The sequence below is a fragment of the Elaeis guineensis genome, chromosome 6 (assembly GCF_000442705.2).
Source record: "Elaeis guineensis isolate ETL-2024a chromosome 6, EG11, whole genome shotgun sequence".
NCBI lineage: Eukaryota > Viridiplantae > Streptophyta > Magnoliopsida > Arecales > Arecaceae > Elaeis > Elaeis guineensis.
The window spans coordinates 29,933,021-29,953,613 of NC_025998.2; the positions used below are offsets into that span (position 1 = coordinate 29,933,021).

Consider the following 20,593-nt stretch of genomic DNA (forward strand, 5'->3'; position numbering starts at 1 on the left):
CAGACTCGAGACTCATCTGTCCTAAAAGAGATGATCCATGCACCGATCTTGAATGGATTAATCACTATCCTCCATGACGATCCTTCGATCGGAAGCATTTAGAAATTAATCACTAATGATGTATGTCTCAAATTTTCAATACTTTGAGAATATACAAAATCATCTTTGTTAATTTCTAAGACAAATCATGGACACATAAGACATGATTGGTTATAAAGACTGTCTATCAAGTATAAAATATGCCCTAGAGAAAGGTATGTGTCAGTCAAGATTAGTTTCTAGGATATATTTAACAAACTCTCATTTGCACTAAAGCCAATCTGCCATATACTTGAGTTCTATCTTTGAAGACAGGCTTCGATGTTTAGTTGGCTAAGTGACTCGGGCCTACCACATCAATGTGGAGTCTACTTTTTGTACCTTTATATATTTCTACTTGAGGTAATCATATATATCTCTGCTCTATGTGTATGAACTTCTGATGAGATCTTAGCTCCTTAGCAAAGCTATGGATCATTATCTTTATAGTATAATTCATAGCATCTAATTGTTGCCCAGATATGGAGCCCAAAAGGCGGGTAATTGGATCTTTTTAAAATTTTAAAGATTAGTGTACTAAAACAATGTGCTAAAGTATTTGAGTGGAGATGATTGATTTTCAATAAAAATAAATTCAAACACAAATGATCAGATTGCAAGTATAAGGCACAAAGAACAAGTAAAGAGAGATAAGCACAACAAACACAAAAAATTTAGATGGTTCGATGCCAACCTTGCACTTACATCCACTCTCTAAGTTCCTACTTGAAAATTCAATCTACTAAATAGATTCAAAGGATTATACTACGTCGAATACCTCGACCCTTGCTATCCAAGCAAGAAACTTATTTTTTGGATACAATCAACCCTCAATAATCTGATTCAAAGTTTGGATCAATCCAACAAGTTTTGGAACCCCCCAAAACTCAAAAAATCCAAATATAATTTTAAAAAAATAGGATATAGAAAATTCAACACATAATCCCCTTAAATAGATACAATAAATACAATAAAAATATAATACTCAAGGAGAGGAAGCTTTTACTGAACACCCTCAAAAATTTCACATTTGATTGTTGCTGGAGAGTAGTTGGTGAAGTGATTAAATACTTCTTTTCTCTCTTTTAGGCTGAATAAATTTTCTCAGATTTAAAATTGAATGCTTACAAAATTTTGTGATTTTCTACTTAAAAGAGCATTTATAGTCACTATTTACTTTTAAAAATATCTTAGAGTTGGTTTAGAGCCGTTGAAGAGTGTTTAATGCACATTAAATATACAAAAAATGAGATAAAAACTAGCCGTTACGAACTCACCCAGAATGGATCGTCCTAAGTGGGTCATCCCACTGTGACTGGAAAGTCCCATGGGATGCATCATTTGGCTAGACAGAAAGTTCAGCTTTCTGTTTTGATCTCAGAATCTCAGAGATCGTCTCAGATGGATCATCCCACTACATGGGTCGTCCGAAGTGGGTCGTCCCACTGCATGCCATGAGCCAAAATAAAGTGTACCGGCTACCCAATGAAAGGGGATGACCTAGATGGTCGTTTCATTTTATGCCAACCCAGTTTTTCATGCATTTAAAGTCCAAAACTTATCAGAATACTTCCAAACGTTTTAAATGACTTGGACACTCTCAAAAGCCTTCGAAAACCTCTCCATCTTGCAGAAACTTCAGCTTTGGCATGCTAGATGAGGCTTTTTAAACTCAATTTTTTGGACTATCTAAAATATTACAAAAATAATTTTCAAGAACAAGAAACATATTAGTAGTCCTCTCAAATGGTTTGTGATCATCAAAATCACTTCTTGAAGCAACAATCTTCTCCTTTTTGATAATCACAAAATATTTGAGTGTTCATAAAATATATCTTTAAAGCTCAAAAAATTTGGATTTATAAAGCACTAGTAGAATTATGCCAAAGATTCAACATAGAGGATCATGATATACATATTTTCAGCAAACTTTAATGATTTAATGTTAGGAATAGTGTCCTAAAGTCAATCGTCAGCCTGTTGACGGTTGTGCTCTTTCTTGTATTAGTATATGAATTATAAATTAATAAAAGTTATTTTGGTATTTTTCATCATAAATTATTTCATCTTCTAATGAACTCCTGTATTGTGGTGAAGTCCTTAGGACTATTTAGACTCGACAAAGGAGGATTTGTCGTTTAGTCCTTTAACCTGTTCGCGACCAAATGATACGTTGTTATCAAGGATAACAACATTTATCAAGCATAGATTGTTGTGTGCCATATGGGTTGGTTGTCCTCTTAACCAAGGAGTGTGGAGACACTGGTATGGCATACAGGTGAGATGTAAGGGTACATCTGCACTAAACGTGACAGACTCTGGAGTTTTTCTGCTGCCAAGATTTGCTCCGATGGGATATAGGTATAACTGTCCCTCCGATCTGAGACCACCACGGTGACTTGCAAGCAACTCACTGCACTTAGTCACTGGACTACCTAAATTTCTAATTCAGTGACGGAAGGCTGCTAGGTGTAGTCAAGTACTTGACTTGTCGGTGCGTGTGTCAAGATGGGATTGACCACTCCAGTTCAGGAGCTATGTACAATCGTGTTTCAATTTAGCAAAACTTTGGCCAGGATAGTCCTAGTGAGGAGTCACAGGACTGTTTGAGTTGAGCATGATTCGGATGATCTGATTAGGGTTGACAGTTTAACCCTGAGTTGTCCTATACACAGGGGTCAAAAGGGATGTATTATACAGTAACCATATTCGCATAGGTTCTGAATGTTGCGATTGCGACTATTCGACCTATCTAGACGTCGGGTATCATTGCTAGATGATCACTTTGATTAGTACAGAAATTGATTCCTGTGCTACCAGCTTAGGTTCGAACCTGTCGAGTCACACACATTAGATGTTCCTATCTGATCTGATGGCTGGTGAAGAGTCCCACTGGACTGGGACTCTTCGACTAAGAGTCCTAATGCTTGAAGATTCTGAGTTCTACGTGTCTGGGACTCTATGATCGAGAATCAGGATTCTCTGATCATGAGTTTCACATATTTTGGATACCAAGGTCAAGAGTCCCACTGGTTTGGGACTCTTCGATCAAGGTTTCATATCGATGGACTTTGATGTCGATTGCCCATCGGATTTGGACTCAGTATTTATGAGAGGTTTAATTAGTGATTTGATCATTAATTAACTCAATTTGATTGAGTAATTATTTTTGGATCAAGTCCAATTGAATTCGATTCAGTTGGGTTTGACCCGATTAGGTTAAGAGTTGACCTAATCGTCGAGGTGGTTTGGTCTCTGATCTGATCAGGGGTTGGGCTTAGTCAATTCTTGATTTGATTAAAATTTTATTGAGATTAATTAAGTCTAATTATGTTGGGTTTAATTTAGTCTAATTGTGCCTAACCTATTTTAATAAGGTTGGTTCAATTAGGTTTGAAACCACCTTTGACTTATCTCCCTACGCCACCTCACCTCACCTACGCCTATTTGAATTCATGAGAAATGAGTTTTCATGAATTTTCTTTCATGCAGAAGCCTTCCCACGCCCTCCCTTGTGTGCCATTTGAGTCGATAAAGATTGATTAGTTGGCCATCCAAATTCAAATGATGTTTGAATTTGAATGAGCAACTAATCCCATGCGCCACCTTATCCACTTGTGCGCCACTTGCTCTACATGAGAAAAAGTTTCTCATATAAACTCTCCATGCACAAAGAAGCCCACGCCCCTCCCTTCTCATGCCTTGAGTGGATAAAGATTGGTTGGTTGGCATTTGAATTCAAATTCGATTTGAATTCAAGTGAGCAACCACCTAGCTTTATCCTCTCACACTGTAAAAATACGGTCTTGCACCGTTTTAAAAAAGAAGAGAAGATGGGGCATGCGAATATCTGATCCTAAAGAGAAAGGGTAGCAAAAGAAATGCCTTCTGTGTGAGAAAAGAAAAGAAAAGAAGAGAAAAAAAAAGAAACAGAAAGGGCATAGGGTTTTCTCAGAGTACCCTAAGGTTCGGGAAGTGAGAAGGTGAGCTACGAATGTCGTGAGCCCACCAGACTTTAGGGAGAACTTCATCAACCTCTCAAGTATCTCTGCTGATGATTCAGAGCATCCAAGAAATCGACAAACATCGATTGAAGGAGTTTGATCAGCATCAGCCGTCGAAAGGGTTCTACAACGAACTAGCATTCGTGAGGAGCCGATCAGATTGGGAGCTTCGTGTGGATGATCCACAGAGGTCAGATATACTGTGTGGCTGTATTGCAATGATCAGATATTCTCGAGAGTGATCAGACTGCAGCGATCGACTACCTGCACGAAGGTAATGAGTTCTGAACACATAACAGTAAAATATTTACTGTAGAATTCAAAATTTTAAATTTAAATGCATGCTATATATATCATATTTAGATTCTTATGTAGGGTTAATATATATTAATTAATTAGATTAATTAATATTTTTCACTGTAAAATTATAATTTTGAAAAAGTTTTAAAATTACCATTTTACCCCTGCACTAAAATTTTCACAAATGGTATCAGAGCAGGTTCTAAAATATGATATACATTTGTATGCATAGATTAAGTAGTAATCTAAAAGTTTAAATTTAAAATTTAAATTTAAAATTCAAAATTTGAAATTTAAATTTTAAAATTTGAAATTCAAAATTTGAAATTCAAAATTTAAAATTTATTTGAAATTTTAAATTTAAAATTCAAAATTCAAAATTTGAAATTTGAAATTCAAAAATTTGAAATTTGAAATTTGAAATTTGTTTAAAATTTAAAATTTAAAATTTGAAATTTAAAATTTAAAATTTAAATTTTGAAATTAGTATATTTAGATATACTTGATCCAAGTAGCAAGTAGTCTAATTGGGTTGGTTGCCATGGTCGTCCGGTCATAGGAGAAAAGTAAGGTTTAAAGGTCCTCTCCTCCCATTCGATGGGGTTCTTCTATGACAGTAGGGGTGCCGATGCAATTAAATCCCATGCAGACGAAGCAGCGAAATGACTTAATTGTAAAGGTTCAATTATAAAATTTATCATGAATCTCTTAGATTAGATCTAAAGGAATATTCATGATTTATTTTGATTGAGTTATTTTCTGTTATGTAATTAGCAATAGGATTGCTATTTATGAAATGTGCTGATCCATTTGTGAAATGAGTCAACACATTTGGTGAACAGAAAATAAAATCTTTCAAATTTAAAAATTATTTTTGAAATGTCAAATCCTGACCCATCAGCCCAAATACTTAATTAAAAGAATTAAGTGTTGTCTAGTTGGTCTAGAATTGTGAATTAAGATCTAAGACAATTGCATAAACTTGTGGGTCGATGGGTTAGATGGATTAGGTCCATAATTGGGTTTGACTTAAGGTTAGCTTAAAGAAATGGACTAAATTAGAGTAATTGATCAAATCTAATCAAAAGTTGAATTAGATTAGGTCAAGGACACTCTAGACTCAACTCCAATAGTTGTAGTTGAATGGGTCCATGTCTTTAACTAGACCAAGATAGACTTAATTCATGGCTACGCGGTGGAACCCTATTTACTAAGTTGATCAAATTAAAACTAATGAACCGGTTGGTATTTAAGGTAAGTTCGACAGTCTGACCAGTGATTTTTAATTGAGAGCTACTCGCATTGATTCGATCTCTGACGAGTTAATGGCATATCTCTTTCACTGATCTCACTTATCTGGCCAACCTGGTGAGTTAGGTTTTGATTAGATCACTTGGTGATTAGGGCTCACCCATGTCATTAGGTAAATCAGTGTGACTGATTTAGGTGCTCCTAATGCCGGCTTTAATTAAATCTTTTTTAATCTGACTTGGTAAAGTCAGTGGGAGGATTGAAATTGGCTGGTTAATTTCTTCTCTTCTATCCTTTAATAAAAATCCTCAAAAATTATTAGGTCCCTAAAATGATTAAGTTATAGTGATAACTAAGTCATAGCCTCCCATTAAGTGAGTGATAATGAGTCTATTATTTTAATAATCACTGGAGGCCCAAAGGCCTGGTGCTTATTGACTAATGGAATTATCATTCATAATATGATCATTTGGTTGAGTCTTTCTGATGGTGGTCAGGTTGGCCGGCCAAAGTTGGGCCTGATCATTTATTGGTCTGATTCACCAAATCAAGTCATATTAATGGTTGGACCTAACCAGATCTTTTCAGTGGAGGCTAAAGCCTATTGTTAGGTTCTGGGCAAAATTAATTACTAGAAGTTATTTAGAGAAACAACTGATTATGAACCTACCCATAGATGTACATGGGTTGACCAACCAAAGTTGGGCTCGTGTGTGGTCTGTGTGGATTTTAGTACCCACTAAAGAATTAAAGTAATTCTTCGAATTGGAGGTTGAGGCTACCAGTTCGTAAAAATACTGAGAGAAACTTTAGACTAAAGTCTAAGTCTTTAGTATTAATAATTTATGTACTAATAAAGGTATGGTTTTCCTTTATGCAGCTATGGCCACTACCCTGTCGCTCCGGTCATTATTAGATAATGACAAGCTCATGGGACCTAATTTCGATAGCTGGTATCAAAAATTGAAAATCGTCCTTGAGCATGAACGGATCCTTTATGTAGTAACGGATCCGGCACCTGAGGAGCCAACCTTGAATGCTAGAGGGGCGGTCTGGACACTTACCAGAAGTGGCTTAATGATCGCACCACTGTTCGGTGCATAATGCTGGCGGCAATGAATGATGAGTTCAGCCACAGGTTCGAGAATGCCCAACCGTAGGAGATGCTTCAAATATTGAACGACTCCTTTGGCACGTCTAACGATGTTGAAAGGCACAAAACTAGTTGTGCCATTTTCAATGCTCGGATGAGGGATGGGGCCTCAGTCACTGATCATGTACTGTACATGATCAAAATGATTGAGCACCTAAGTAAACTGGGCTTTTCCTTGCACGAGCAGCTCGGTAAGGATGTGATCCTAAATTCTTTGCCCAAGTCCTTCCTCCCCTTCCTTACTCATTTTCGGATGACAAAGCCTGTAGTGAACTACCATGGCTTGTTGGGGTTGCTGCAGAACTTTGAGAACGACCACCAGCTCCATAAGGAGTTGGTGAATGTTGTGGGAGGGTCTTCTTCTGATCGTCGACCTTTTAAGAAAGGGAAGAAGAATAAGAAGAAGAAGAATAAGAAGGTGCAGCCACATGCTGGGACATCTGCACAGGATCAGACCAAGAAGTGCAAGCCCGACCAGAGCCAGGCGGAGTGCTTCTTTTGCAAGAAGCAGGGGCACTGGAAGAGAAACTTTCTCTATACATTGCCTCCCCAGACCCGAACAGGCCAAAGAAGAAGCAAGGTAATTATATGATAACACCTTGCAACTTTTCTATTTGTGATACTACTGCCTGGGTATTGGATATCGGAAGCCCTTATCATATCTGTAATTGGATGAAGGGTCTACAGGTCAGTAGGAGATTTGATGAAGGCGAGAGGTTCCGGAACGTTGGAGATGGAAGCAAAGTTCTAGTTTTAGCTTTAGGAATCATGAACCTTGTAATCAACTCTCGTAATGTAATTCTGAGTGAATGTCACTATTATTCAAACTTTTTATTAAATATTATTTCTATAGGCCTTTTGGCCATGTACAGTTATGAATTTTTAATAAAAAGAAATATTTACAATATCATTTTGAATGGTGTTACAATGTTTGTTGGACAACTAAATAGTAGAATTTACTTACTATCACAGCCTGTTAATATGGTTCAAACCTCTGGTAAATACCCTAGAATGGATAATATGTCAGAAGTCTACCTTTGGCACTGTAGGCTAGGTCATATTAATAAGAATAGGATAAACAGGTTGGCTCAAGAAAGAATCTTGAAGTTAGTGATTGTGAATCACTTCCAATCTATGAGTCCTGTCTTCTTGGGAAGATGACCAAGTCACCTTTTACTGAAATAGGTGAGCGAGCCAGTGAACTCTTGAGTCTGGTACATTCTGATATATGTAGACCCATGAGCTCAAGTACAAGAGGTAGATATTTCTACTTCATAACCTTCACAGATGACCTATCGAGGTATGGGTATGTCTACCTAATAAAGCATAAGTCGGAGTTGTTTGAAATGTTCAAACTATTCCGAAATGAGGTAGAAAAATAAACTGGAAAGTGTATTAAAATTTTTCAATCTGATCGAGGAGGTGAATACCTTTCCAATGAGTTTCTGACATATCTTGGGGAGAATGGGATTCTCTCTCAGTGGACTCCTCTTGGAACATCACAGTATAATGGTGTGTCTGAAAGGAGAAATCGGACCTTGTTGGACATGGTTCGATCTATGATAGGATTTGCTGGTCTGCCGATCTCTCTCTGGGGATATGCGCTTGAATCGGCTTGTTACCTTCTAAATAGGGTTCCGAGTAAGTCTGTAACCAAAATGCCTTATGAGATACGGATAGGATGTAAGCCAGTACTCTCGCACCTTAGGGTTTGGGGGTGTCCGGCTTATGTTAAACATTTAATTACAGATAAGTTTGGACCTAGGTCTGACAAGTGTTATTTCATAGGGTACCCAAAAGAGATCAAAAGGTATTATTTCTTCCTAGCTGATGAGCAAAAGGTGTTTGTCAGTCTTAAGGCAATCTTTTTGGAAAAGGAGTTCCTTGGTGAAGGGACTGTTGCCTCCAAGGTCAAACTTGAGGAAGTTCGACAAGTAGAAAAACTGACACAAGTTGCTGAACCTGAACCGTATTTGGTTAGATCAGATCCGAAGCCCATTGTTCCTGCACCCTTAAGGCGGTCTGGTAGAGTACCACGTCAACTGGACAGATACTATGGTTTCTTAGTCCGAAATGGCGATCCTATCGAACTTGATGAAATGATTAGGATCCGATCACCTACATGGATGCAATGCAGAGACCTGACTCTGAGAAATGGCTAGAGGCCATGAAATTCGAAATGGAGTCCATGAAGGTCAACGATGTGTGGACATTGGTTGACCCACCCGAAAGAGTAAAACCCATAGGGTGTAAGTGGGTCTTCAAGAGGAAGAGAGGCACAGACGAAAAGGCGGAGACCTATAAAATTCATCTGGTTGCCAAGGGATATCGTCAACGTTATGGTATAGACTATGACGAGATATTTTTTCCTGTGGCAATGCTCAAATCCATTCGGATTATGCTTGCGAAAGCTGCCCATCTGGACTATGAAATCTGACAGATGGATGTGAAGACAGCTTTCCTAAATGGAAAGCTAGACGAAGAGGTGTATATGATATAACCTGAAGGATTCACATCCACAGATGAGTCTAAGGTGTGCAGGTTACAGAGGTCCATTTATGGACTTAAGCAGGCATTCCAGAGTTGGAACATACGTTTTGATAGGATGATCAAGATGTATGGCTTCGTTAAGAATGGAGAAGAGCCCTGCATTTATAAGTGGGCTAATGGTCCAGTAGTGATATTTCTTATCTTGTATGTGGATGATATTCTCTTAATTGAGAATGATGTCCCTGCATTATAGGGAATAAAGATTTGGCTGTCGTCACAGTTCTCCATGAAGGATCTGGGAGAAGCTTCCTACATCCTAGGGATGAGGATCTATAGGGATAGATCTAAAAGGTTGCTTGGCTTATCCCAGTCCACATACATTGATACTATGCTGAAGAGGTTCAGCATGGAGAATTCCAAGAAAGGCTATCTACCGATAGGCCATGAAATTTCTCTCTCGAAGAGGGATTGTCCGACAATACCTCAAGAGAGAGAGCGTATGGGTAGAATTTTATATGCTTCGACAGTGGGATCTATCATGTACGCCATGACATGTACACGACCAGATGTGGCATACTCCTAGGGGTAGTGAGTAGATACCAATCTGATCCAGAGGAGAATCACTGGAAGGTTGCTAAAATCATCCTGAAGTATTTAAGAAATACTAAGGACCAGTGGCTTATTTATGGTGAATCGGACTTGAGACTTATGGGTTTACAGACTTCAGTTTTCAGTCTGATCATGATGATAGTAAGAGTATGTCAGAATTTATTTTTTACCCTTAATGGTGGGGCTGTCTGCTGGAAGAGTTCCAAGCAGCACACTGTGGCTGATTCAGTTTGCGAGGCAGAGTATGTCGCTGCATCAGATGCTGCCAAAGAAGCGATCTGGCTGAGAAAATTTCTCACCGAGCTTGGAGTAGCACCCTCCTTGTTGGTCCAGTTCTGCTCTATTGTGACAGCTCTGGAGCCATTGCTCAGGCAAAGAATAGAAGGCACACCAGCGGATGAAATATATTCTACGCCGCTACTATCTTATCCGAAAAATCATGGATAGAGGTGACGTCAACCTTCAGAAGATCGACGGGAAGGAGAACCTAACCGACCCATTCACTAAAGCCAGGAGTTCGATGATTTCAAGTCGAAGATGGGTATTAGATACTGCACCGATTGGTTTTAGGCCAAGTGGGAGATTGTTGGGAATAGTGTCCCAAAGCCAATCATCAGTCTGTTGATGATTGTGCTCTTTCTTGTATTAGTATATAAATTATAAATTAATAAAAGTTATTTTAGCATTTTTCATCATAAATTATTTCATCTTCTAATGAACTCCTGTGTTGTGGTGAAATCCTTAGGACTATTTAGACTCGACAAAGGAGGATTTATCGTTTAGTCCTTAAACTTGTTCGTGACCAAATGATACGTTGTTACCAAGGACAACAACATTTATCAAGTATAGGTCATTGTGTGCCATATGGGTTGGTTGTTCTCTTAACCAAGGAGTATGAAGACACTGGTATGACATACAGGTGAGATGTAAGGATACATCTGCACTGAATGTGACCGACTCCAGAGATTTTTTTGCTGTCAAGATTTGCTCCGATGGGATATGGATATAACTATCCCTCCGACCTGAGACTGCCACGGTGACTTGCAAGCAACTCACTGCACTTAGGCGCTAGACTACTTGAATTTCTAATTCAGTGATGAAAGACTGCTGGGTGTAGTCAAGTACTTGACTTGTCGGTGCATGTGTCAAGATGGGATTGATCATTTCAGTTCAGGAGCTGTATACAGTCATGTTTCAATTTAGCAAAATTTTGGCCAAGGTAGTCCTAGTGAGGAGTCACAGGACTGTTTGAGTTGAGCACAATTCGGATGATCTGATCAGGATTGACAGTTTAATCCTGAGTCATCCTATACACAAGGGTCAAAAGGATGTATTATACAGTAACCATATTCGCATAGGTTCTGAATGTTGCGATTGCGACTATTCGACCTATCCGGATATCGGATACCATTGCTAGATGGTCACTTCGATTACTACAGGAATTGGTTCCTGTGCTACCGGCTTAGGTTCGAATTTACGGAGTCACACACATTAGAGGTTCCTATCTGATCTGATGGTTGGTGAAGAGTCCTACTGGACTAGGACTCTTCGACCAAGAGTCCTAATGCTCGAAGATTCTGAGTCCTACATATCTGAGACTCTGTGATCGAGAATCAGGATTCTCTGATCATGAGTTTCACACATTTTGGGTATCGGGGTCAAGAGTCCCACTGGTTTGAGACTCTTCGATCAAGATTTCATATCGATGGACTTTGATGCCCGATTGCCCATCGGATTTGGACTTAGTATTTATGAGAGGTTTAATTAGTGATTCGATTGCTAATTAACTTAATTTAATTGAGTAATTTTTTTGGATCAAGTCCAATTGAATTGGATTCAGTTGGGTTTGACCCGATTAGGTTAAGAGTTGACCTAATTGTCGAGGTGGTTTGGTCCCTGATCTGATCAGGGTTGGGCTTAGTCAATTTCTGATTTGATTAAAATTTTATTGAGCCTAATTAAGTCTAATTATGTTGGGTTTAATTAGTCTAATTGTGCCTAACCTATTTTAATAAGGTTGGTTCAATTAGGTTTGAAACCACCTTGACTTACTCCCTGCGCCACCTCACCTCACCTGCGCCTATTTGAATTCATGAGAAACAAGTTTTATGAATTTTCTCTCATGCAGAAGCCTTCCCACTCCCTCCTTGTGCGCCATCTAAGTGGATAAAGATGGATTAGTTGGCCATTCGAATTCAAATGATGTTTGAATTTGAATGAGCAACTAATCCACATGCCACCTTATCCACTTGTGCGCCACTTGCTCTACATGAGAAAAAGTTTCTCGTATAAACTCTCCACGTACAAAGAAGCCCACGCCCCTCCCTTCTCATGCCTTGAGTGGATAAAGATTGGTTGGTTGGCATTTGAATTCAAATTCAATTTGAATTCAAGTGAGCAACCACCTAGCTTTATCCTCTCACGCTGTAAAAATGCAGTCTTGCACCGTTTTAAAAAAGAAGAGAAGATGGGGCATGCGAATATCTGATCTAGAGAGAAGGTGGCGAAAGAAAGGCCTTCTGTGTGAGAAAAGAAAAGAAAAAAGAGAAAAGAAAAGAAACAGAAGGGGCGCAGGGTTTTCTCAGAGTATCCTAGGGTTTCTGCCTAGGGTTCGGGAAGTGAGAAGGTGAACTATAAGTGTCGTGAGCCCACCAGACTTCAGGAAGAACTTCATCAACCTCTCAAGTATCTCTGCTGATGATCTAGAGTATTCAAAAAATTGACAGACACCGATCAAAGGAGTTCGATCAGCATCAGCCATCGAAAGAATTCTGCAACGAATTAGCATTCGTGAGGAGCCGATCAGATCGGGAGCTTCATGTGGACGATCCGTAGAGGCTAGACATACTGTGTGACTGCATTACAATGATCAAATCTTCCGACGGTGATCAGACTGTAGCGATCGACTACCTACACGAAGGTAATATGTTCTGAACACATAACAGTAAAACGTTTACTATAGAATTCAAAATTTCAAATTTAAATGCATGCTATATATATCATATTTAGATCCTTATGTAAGATTAATATATATTAATTAATTAAATTAATTAATATTTTTTACTGTAAAATTATAATTTTAAAAAAATTTAAAATTATCATTTTACCCCTGCACTAAAATTCCCACATTTAATTCATTTTGCGAAAATCATTTGTGAAGGTATCATAGTATTTCAAAAAATTATTTTTATTCAATCAGAATCCTCCTCTTTCTTGTATGAATTGGATTATTTTGATCATTTTAAAAAAGATCCCTCTTTCTTATATAAAGAGTGTTCAATTTAAAAAATTTTTATTGAAGCACAGATGATTCATAAAAGAGTTTTGTTCTTTTCTTCCTTGTTTGTAGTTATCAGAGCACTAAGTGTGAAAGAATATTTTTTTCTCTTTTCTTATTTTGATCTTAAAGCAAGAATGACACCATTTGAACAAGAATTAAAAGAGAAAAAATTAGAGTATTTTGTAAAATCAAAAATAAATATGTCGAGATATTTTGGCATTCATGCAAAAATAAAATTATCAAAAATATCAGAGCACTCAAAAAAATAGATGTATCAAAGTAATTTTTCAAATAGTATCAAATGAGGATAAAAATAAATGTATCAGAGTAAAAAAATATGGGCATATCAGAGGCATATCATTGTCAATTACTGTGTCAGAGTAAAAAATTTAAAAGAGCATATAAATGTAAAAAAAATTTAGATAGACGATACACTATTTTCTCTATCATGATACCATTCTTTCTCTTTTTGACATCATCAAAAAAATAGACTAAAGGGAGTAAGATTTTTCATAATTGCATATCAGATATCAATGTAATAGTGCATTCATTCAAGTATAATAGGCATTCATCCATTCATTCATCCAAAAAAGAAATGAACCAAATAAAATAATAAAAATCTCATTCATTAACACTAAAAAGAGAGGTTACAAGAGTCATAAAGAGCATAAAGCTCTCATACATCTAATCTATAAGATATAACTAAGTAATCTAATATAAAATAATGAAATTAATGAGACTGGGCATCGAGCACGAGATCAAGATAGGAGAAACATGATCAGCCTCATCCTCGATCGAAGGGTCTGGTCCAAGAAGAAGATGCCAGAGGACGGAAAGCAATGGGCTAAACAAAAGTTGGCTCACTGGATGTGGAGGGCCTAGACTGAAGCTGGGTCTAATGACATCAAGCTAGGACAAGATCTCCCTCACTGTAAGTCAGAGCCCATCTAGATCAGCAGATACGAAGTCTCTGGAGTCTCTGATGTCTATCCGAAGTAGTTCAAGAGAAGAACGAAGCTGGCTGTGGAGTCTCTCTATCTCTCGAGTCAGGTCATCCATCTGCAGTGTAGAAGGAGTCAATGTGCCACTCCAACAGAGAGAGAGACTACAATCTATCTGACCTTCCTCTCTATATCAAAAATTCTATCACTGAATTTAAGAAGGAAGCTCTCCACACCCTCCAGTCTAGTACTCAAGTCAGACAAGAGCTCCATCAAAGAGAAAATGTATGGCACAATAGAAGAGTCCAAGGAAGGACCAGAGAAGGCACTCGATGGAGCTAGGTGAAACTGCTGTGGCTGCTGCTGTGCCTGCTGCTGGAGAACCTACTGTAAAATCTGCTGCTAGAACTGGTGAGACTGCTGAAGAAGCTGATTCTGAAACCACTGCAGCTGAACAGATAAAATCTCTGTCACTCTCTCAGCAAGCTATCCCATATCAACATCCCCAAGCTAAAAATAGGCACGGTACGGCTCAATGGAGGTACTCTGACCGAGGGTCCTGCCTCAGGCTCTGAAACATAGTGAACAACTAGACTCGACCTGGGCACAGGAGAAGATGGACCCTCTCCCTTAGCATGCTCCTCCTCATCATCATCCTTCTCCTCAACTGCTGCAGCTTGTCTCTTAGCTCAACGGCCATCAACTCTCACAAAACCCATGCGCCTAAGAGAGTGGTTGTTGTAGATGTCAGTATATGATAATCTACAAACAATCTCTCCCTCAAAACTCACTCCTGACTCCCTGAAAATCATAGTGAGAGCCATGCCATATGGCAAGAGAGCCTTGGATCTGTTCAAGGCTTCGCTCATGGCATCGATCATCAAGAAAGATAGGTTTAGGGGAGTTTCAGAAACTACATGGTGCATCGACAAATATCTCTACCAGTCAACAAATCATATCTTCCTCCTTTGAGGAAGAAAGTCCTAGAACCATGTGGTAGAGCAGCCTCATCTCCACACTTAGATCTTTGGCTTCAATTTTCAAAAAACTTTCCACATCATCTCTCCCAAGAATAGTTTTAAGTCCAATATCTTTTTGGGTAGCTCATCTAGGAAACCACCCTCATAAGGCATCTGAAGGAATCTTCCTAGCCTAGTTGCATTTAAGATAATTTGGACTTCCTTCACAGTAGATCTCAAAACACCATCAGAGAAAATCAAATTTGAATAAAATTCTTTGACCAAATCAATATACACTGGCTCAGACAAACTTAAGAAAGACTTCCACTCTTGATTAATTAGTTTTTCTCCAATAGAAAAATCATCATGTCTAAAAAATTTGAAGTCTACGTTTCTATCCAAAGCAACCTTCCTTGCAGATAGGAGAATCTTACTTGGAGTGACCGGTGGAGATGCTTGGGTCGGCTCATGTGCTGCCTTCTTCCTCCTTTTCTCTACCTCCAAGGATCTAACAGACTTCCTTCTTTGTGGCATTCTCATTTTGGGGGCCATGTCCCAAGAAGAGGATAGATAATGATCAAGAAGGTGGAGAAGGATGTGGATTGAAGTGAAACTTAAGAGGAGAAGATGATTTTTGGAGAGTTTCTCATGGATTTATGGGTTAAGATTTGGAATTTGGGGAAAACAAGAGAATAAGCCATGAGATCAAAAAATTTAGGGAGAGTAGACCTCGGTTTTAAGAGATTTTGGGATTTTTGGGAGATCTAGAATGAGGTTCCTAGGTTGGGACAAGAGGGACAAGAAGAGTCTTTGGATTTGAGACATCTTAGAATCCCTTTTTAATGAAACAAGATTTGGGTCGGCTCACTTGAAAAGAGTTTACCCGATCAATTGGGATGTCCCACATGGGTCGTCCTATCCAGGAAGGGTTCAGGCTATGAAAAAAAATTAAAAATGAGAAAAAATTTAGAATAAAAAATTTGAAATTGATCAAATCAAATTGAGATGATCATTGGAAGTACAGATAAATTTTGATATAATTTTTTTAGTATTTCAATGAAAAAAATCTGAAAAGGTATCTGAATAGCACTGATGATTTTTAATTATCTTAAAAAATCTCAAAAAAAGATAGTCGGCTCCCAAAATTAACATAATGAAGTCAAGAGATTTTAGAAGGATTTTGGGAGTGAAATTATAATTGAAATTCAAACAGAAGGATCTAAGATGCTCAATTCTCTTCTAATTTCATAAAATTTATTTTTATTTAATGCTTTGATGAAAATATCAGCTAGTTATTTTTCAGTATTTATATATTCAAGTGTTATATCATTATTTTGAATATATTCTCTTATGAAATGATGTCTAATTTTAATGTGTTTTGATCTAGAGTGTTGAATTGAATTTTTGGTCAAATTGATGGGACTAGTATTATCACATTTTATGAAGAAAATTTTTAAGTTCAATACCAAAATCTATGAGTTGTTGCTTAATCCATAGGATTTAAGTACAGCAACTTTTAGCTGTAATGTATTGGCCTCGGACCGTAGATAATACTACTAAATTTTGCTTCTTGCTGAATCAAGAGATTAAATTTACTCTTAAAAATTGATAAATTCTACTAGTACTTTTTCTATCTAGTCTACATTCAGCAAAGTCTGCATCTGAGTAACCTATTAGTCCATAGAAGATTATTTTAAAATTCAAAGACTTAGGTTTTGTGTTCTTTTTAAGTATCTAAATTTTTTTTTAACAGCATTTAAGTGAGATTCCTTAGCATTAGATTGATATCTAGCACACATGCATACACTGAATATTATATTAGGTCTACTTGCAGACAGATATAGTCAAGAGCCTATCATACCCTATAGAGCTTTGAATCAATATTTTTACCATACTCATCTTTATCTAATTTACAGGAAGGGTCATAGGTGTACTTATAATTTTGAGCTCTTCATTCCAAATTTCTTTAACAATTCTCTTATATACTTACTTTGGGTGATGGAGATCTCTTTCTTTGTTTGTTTAATCTGAAGTCCAAAGAAGAAATTAAGTTCTCCCATCATGCTCATCTCAAACTCTCCCTACATGAGCTTGGCAGACTCTTGGCACAAATCTTCATTAGTAGATCCAAATATAATGTCATCAACATATTTCTGTATGACTAGAATTTTTTTATCTTTTCTTTTTATAAAATAAGTAGTATCAATATTTTTTTTAAAAAAATTATTTTCTAATAAAAACTTATTTAATCTTTCATACCATGTCCTAGGAGCCTATTTTAATTCATATAAAGCTTTGTTTAACTTACATAATCTAAAAATTTATGATTTTCAAAATCAAGATGTTGTTCTATATATATACTTTTTTAAAAATATAACCATTAAGAAAAGTACTCTTAGCATCTATTTGAAATAATTTAAAGTTCATAAAACAAGCAAAAGTAAGTAGCATTCTTATTGCTTCTAGTCTAGCAATAGGAGCAAATATGATATCAAAATCAATTCCTTCTTATTGATTGTATCCTTTAGCAACTAATCTTGCTTTGTTTCTTACTAATTTCCATCTTCATCTAATTTGTTCTTATAAACTCATTTAGTTCCTATTATGGGATGATTTTTAGGTCTAGCAACTAGTGTCCATACATTGTTTCTTTCAAATTGGTTTAGCTCTTCTTGCATGGCAATTATCTAGTTATGGTCCTTTTCATTTCATCAATTGTTTTAGGTTCTAGATATAAACAAAAGCTACATAATTACAAACATCTTGACTGAAGATCTAGTTCTTACTCTTTATGTTGGATCATTAATTATTAATTCTTTAAGGTGATTATGGACATACCTTCATTTTCTTGAAAGATTATCTATGTCTTGAGATTATTCTTGAATGTTTTGATCATTGATGCTTTCATCCAATTGATCTTTGTTTTTCTCATTTGAGTTATTGAGGATGAGTTTTTTCATCCCATCTTTTATGATACCTGTATCATCAGCACCCTTTCTCTTTCTTAATGGAAGATCATTAGTTTCATAAAAAACAACATGAATTGACTCTTTCACTACTAGTGTTCTTTTATTGAATACTCTAAAGGCTTTGCTGGAAGTAGAATTAGTCAAGAAAGATAGCTTCATCAGATTTAGCATCAAATTTATCTAAGCTATCTTTGTCATTATTCAAATAAAATACCGACAACCAAAAATATGAAAATAACCTATATTAGATTTTCTACCTTTTCATAATTCATAAGTATTTTCTTTAAAATAGATCTTATTAAAATATAATTTAAAATATAACATGCTATGTTAATTACTTCTATCCAAAATATTTTGGGAGTTTGCTTTCACATAGCATGGTAGGACCATTTCTTCTAGAGTTTTATTTTTTCTTTCAATAACTCTATTTTGTTGTGGTGTTCTAGGTGCTGAGAAGTTATGATCTATATTCTTTTTATCATAAAATTTTTCAAAATTTTTATTTTTAAATTCAATATCATGATCACTTCGAATAGAAATAATTGATAAATTTTTTTCATTCAAAATCTTTCAACAAAACTTAGAGAATGCTGAAAATGCTTCATCCTTAGAAGCTAAAAATAAAACTCAAGTGAAACACGAAAAATCATCAATGATTACAAAACTATATCTCTTTTCTCCTATACTAGTTGTCCTTATAGACCAAATAAATCAATATGCAAGAGTTCTAAAGATTTAAAAGTTGAAACAATATTTTTAGATTTAAAAAAAACTCTTATTTGCTTACCTAATTGACATACATCATAAATTTTATCTTTATCAAAATTAATTTTTGACAAACCAAAAATTAAATATTTTTTAATAATTTTAAAAAATATGTGCATACTAATATGTGCAAGCCTACAGTGCTAAAGCCAACTACTCTCATTAATTTTAACATTCATGGCTACAAGACATTACATATTTTATAAGGATAGATTATCCAAATCAACTATGTATATATTGCCATGTCCTATGTCCAATGAATCTAATGCTAACATTAATGGGACTAGTTACTATGCACATAGATGATTCAAAAATTACTTTATAACTTTTATCACATAATTGGCTAATACTTAAAAGATTATGCTTAAGACCATCTACAAGTAATACATTTTCAATACAAGTGGAGGGAGTGATACCAACGTTACTAATATCGATGATCTTCCCTTTGCCATTATCTCTAAAGGTGATCATCCCTCTATTTTTGGCTTTCCAATGTGATAAATTAAAATTCATCACCAGTCATATGTCTTGAGCATCCACTGTCGAGATACCACTTCTGTTTTATTGCTTGGGATGCAAGAACACACCTACACATATGAAATCAACTTTTAACCTTAGGTATCCAAGCTAATTTGGATCCTTTGGAGTTAGTCACAATGGTTCCTTTTGGAACCCATATTTTTTAATATTTTTAGTATCAAATTTATTTGATAAACATGAATAAGCTTTATGCCCTACCTTGCCACATCTAAAACAAGTAATATTTGGTAGTTTTCTTGTAGATACATTGACAAAAATATTTTTCAAAAACTTTTTGCTTTCTTAGAGTGCTATAGCCAAGTCTGGCTTTATCATATACAGCTTTTTGGACTGTTAATATCATCTGAAGTTTATTTGAACTTAATATAAATCTATTAACTTTAGATTTTAATTGGTTACCTCTTCCTTTAGTTTTTGATTTTTTTTCACAAGAATTTCATTTTGGACTAAAAAGTTCATCTTTTTTTTTATTAGAGACTTATTCTTTAGTTCTAATTCTTCATTTTTCTTATCAACTTTTCTTTTTCCTTAGCTAATGCATGGTTTCTTGATTTTAAATTTTTATTTTTTTTCCTAATTCTTTTAGGTCATTCAAAAATTCATGAAAAGATTCTAATAGTTCATCATAAGTAAATTCATTTTGAGTTTCGGATGATATCTCATTTTATAGTGCCATAAGGCTAGGTTGGCTTCTTCATGAGTTTCTTCGTCAGTGGTAGAGTCATCACTTTCACTCCATGTAGCCATCATGGCCTTCTTCTTCTTGAACTTTTTTTGGCCTTTCTTGAGCGGGGTATTCTGATCTGAAGTGGCTCGGCTTCTTGCATTCATAGCAGATGATGAGGCTATTTCTTTTCTTTTTCTTACTCGCTCTCTCTTGACTGGTGGTCTTCTCTTAGGTCTCTTATTTTTTTTCCTCATGAAGCATCTAAATTTTTTGGTTCAGACCAAATCCTCATCTTTCTCGCTATTGTCTGATTTTTCTATATTTTTTCTTCCTGAGTTGTCGACTTGAGAGCTATGGTCTTCTTTCTTTTAGTTTTTCCTCAGTGTGTTGCTTCATGGTCAGTTTGTGAGTCATGAGGATCCAAACAGCTTCTCCAATGGTTAGAGTATTCAAATCTTTGGCCTCTTGAATTACAGTAACTTTTGCCTCCCATGATCTTGTAAGGACCTGAGCACTTTTCTCACAAGATCACTGTTAGAATAATATTTATTAAGATTTTTTAAACTATTTATGATGTCAGTGAAATG

The 20,593-nt window shown here is 36.1% G+C and overlaps 1 pseudogene; it reads left to right on the plus strand.

Annotated features, from left to right (window-relative positions):
• LOC105046919 (uncharacterized) overlaps nucleotides 1-20,593 on the plus strand; it is a 51,716-nt pseudogene that overhangs the window by 3,242 nt on the left and 27,881 nt on the right.